The following is a 3,438-nucleotide window of genomic DNA, read 5'->3' on the forward strand; positions in this document are numbered from 1 at the left end:
CAGAATAATGTTGCTAGATAAGACACAGGGCGCCCATTTAAATTTGAATTTCAGATCAACAAAAAAAATTTTAGTGTGTGTCCCATACAATGATCGGAACATACTTAGACTAAAAAATTTGTTGTTGATCTGAAATTCAAGTTTAACTGGGTTTCATGTGTTTAAGTAGGAGTCATGAATTACCCCTTCTTTATTTGAAATTGAAATTCAACCAGCTGTCCTATCTGTTTATTTGCTAAAGCTCGAGTTCTGCTCTAGAGCCACCCATAGCCTACTGTTTTAATATCAGCAGAAGGGTGTCTTGCATGATGCTGCTTCAACTCAGTCTCATGAGATTGTGTCAGATTGGCAGAAACTAAATCACATCAGCAACTCTGGCTGCAAGGACATTTGGAAGACGTAACTCTTAGCTTTTCAGTCTCTGTATTATGGCAGGCATGCGAGAAATGCAAAGGAACATATGACAAGCAAACAATTCACCACAATAGCTACACGGTAATATTGATTCATTGCATTTGTAATTTCTTTTATTTTTACAGATATATCTTGAACATCTCTTCTTTTTTAGTCAGTATAACTATTAGGGATATAGCACTAAACAAAAAATAAATAAATAAAGTCCCCGTCCTCATAGAGCTTAGATTCTAGTGGAGAAAAAAAAAAAAACACTAAATTACAGAAAATAAAATTGAGAGTAAAAGCCACTTGTAATCCTACTACTCTTCTTCTAGCTTGATGTAACAAAAAAAGGTAAAAAAAAATCTCTTTATTCTTTTCTCCCTCCAATTTTATTTCCCAAAGATTATCATCAGTAAAAGTTGTGTGTGTATGCTTGCACATGTATTATAAATAAGTTAAATGTGATCACTAAGTCCCATGATGGTGGGAAGGATACGCCTCAGTTCATCTGCAGAAGAGGTCAACATTACTCAAGCTAATAAGAAAAAGACAGAATCCAGATATCTCCTTCCTCTTCCCTTGAGGTCCTCTGTGCCTGATTTAGCTCCCATAGCTTTCTGGAAATCACTTTCTCCCTTGGTCTTCATCCTCTCTCCATCCTGCCTCTATCCTGCTGTCTCCTTTATTCGCCTTGGATCTTCTCAGGAAAGACAGATTCACTTGGAGTCAGAGTGGAGCACATACAGCACAGGGCAAACATCTCTGCAGAGCCCTGATCAATTTTCATAGGTCCAGTTTTCATCTGGTGACGATAACGTGTCCCCAGTCCATTATTGTGAGGATGGAGGGAGATGAACGGGATAGAAACCTTTCTGTCACTCTCCCCACCTTATACCCCACTCACAGTTAAGTCTTAACTCCTCATTCTGGCTCCTTTGTCTAGCACTAAGGATTTTTCATGTCTGACTCTGATTACATAAGCATGGTTTCCTGGCACCATTTCCTCACAAAGACTCTGCTCCAGCCACTCTCCAAACATGCTTTATTTTCCCATCTCTATCTCTGTCCTGACATCCAGTCTGTATGGAGGGCCTTTCAATCCAATGCCTCTGCCCATGGGCACTGACCCCTGCTCAGGATCCAGCTTCAGTGCCTCTTCCTCGGTGATGCTGCCTTAGATTCATTCTTGCAGAAGCTGACCCCGAGACCAGGATTTGAGGACCAGAGGTTTATTTGGGAGGAGGTTCCAGCAAGCTGGTGTTGGGAAGGAGAGAGTGAGGCAAGAAAGAGGAAAGCCAACAAAGAGTATGTACTGAGGAGGTTGTATGGTGGGCAACGGAATGGGGTGGGGTGGGGAGGCTCATGCTGACTGGAGAAGTCAGGGAGCAGTAGCCCCCCAAGTCAAGAAAGCTAAAGTGTTTATCCCCCACCTTCCATCCATGGTTGCTGAAGGTGGCTCCTAGTGACGTGAACTCCCCTGTCGTTCTGACCCGGCTTATGTGTAGACTGAGAGAAATGCCTCAGGTGGAAAGTGCAGATGTGTGCAGGAGGACACTGCCAGTGTGCACAGAAGCTGGGTGCCAAGGGGATCTGGACAGGGGGGACATGTAGCATTTTGACAAGTTAGACATGATTTGCACCATTATACTATTATGGCCTTTGGTTTGTATCAGTCCTGCCTCATCTTAGAAGTATTTGTGTGTGATCAGAAAAAAAATATTAAATTACTCATTGTCTTAGCCTGGGTTAGCCCAGAAAGCAGATCCAGAGGCAAATGCTTCTGTGCTATGACTTTATCAAGACGTGCAAACTGGGGAACATAGGAGCGGTGACAAGAGGGAGTGAGGCAGGGAAGGCAGAAGCGGGGACACAAGGTACGTTTTGAAGTTGGCTGCAGGGAGCATCCTCCGGGAGGCTGTATACATTGTCTCAGGACACCCCACCAAGAGAAGGGAGGGAGAAGAATCTTTCTTCCCATCATCAGAAGTTCATCTGACAGGGATTTAGGCCCCTGCACATCCACGGTACAGTTGGGCGAGCACTGGCAGAATCCCGCAGCAATCCAACACCTCAGCACCAACACAGATGCCCTGGGGCAGGGGCCATGTGAAGCCTGAGGCAAGGGGTTGTCTGTGGGTGCATGAGCTCGGTCTGCATCTCACCTGTGGCCTGGGCTGGGACAAAACTGTCTGGAGACAAGTGAAGGCAAGTGATCCAAAGTGGCTTATTAAATGTGTCTGACTCACCAACCAAAACAACTCACTATGGGTGACCCAATCCTCATTGTGGACCCCACATATGCCTAGAAGATTATCCTGAAATAGTGTGACGCATCTCCACAGTGGCTTACAAATGAAAATCAACCTTCTATTGTGAAAATTTGGTACATCAAACTTATAAAAAGGAAACTGAGTAGATAGAGATATTCTTTCTGAAATGTCTGATCTCTGTGAAAACAAGTCTCTGAGGAGCTAGAGATATACCGGAAGAATTAAATGAAGAGGAAAATAAGTAAGTGAAGCAAATGTGAATGAAATCTTGTTCTTGGGCGCCTGGGTGGCTCAGTTGGTTAAGCGACTGCCTTCGGCTCAGGTCATGATCCTGGAGTCCTGGGATTGAGTCCCACATCGGGCTCCCTGCTCAGCGGGGAGTCTGCTTTTCCCTCTGACCCTCCTCCCACTCGTGCTCTCTCTCATTCTCTCTCTCGCAAATTAAAAAAAAAAAAAGAAATCTTGTTCTTATCAGTAAGATAAAGAGAAGGGGTTCTCTGGTTCACTCAAAGATCCTTTATAGACATTCTATACAGAATTTTTAGCTGTCTTGGGGCACCTGGGTGGCTCAGTCCTTAAGCATCTGCCTTTAGCTCAGGTCATGATCCCAGGGTCCTGGGATCGAGCCCCGCATCAGGCTCCCTGCTCAGCGGGAAGCCTGCTTCTCCCTCTCCCACTCCCCCTGCTTGTGTTCCCTCTTTCGCTCTCTCTCTCTCTCTTTCAAATAAATAAATAAATAAATAAATAAATAAATAAATAAATAAATAAA

The sequence above is a fragment of the Neomonachus schauinslandi genome, chromosome 9 (assembly GCF_002201575.2).
Source record: "Neomonachus schauinslandi chromosome 9, ASM220157v2, whole genome shotgun sequence".
In the NCBI taxonomy this organism is placed as follows: Eukaryota; Metazoa; Chordata; class Mammalia; order Carnivora; family Phocidae; genus Neomonachus; species Neomonachus schauinslandi.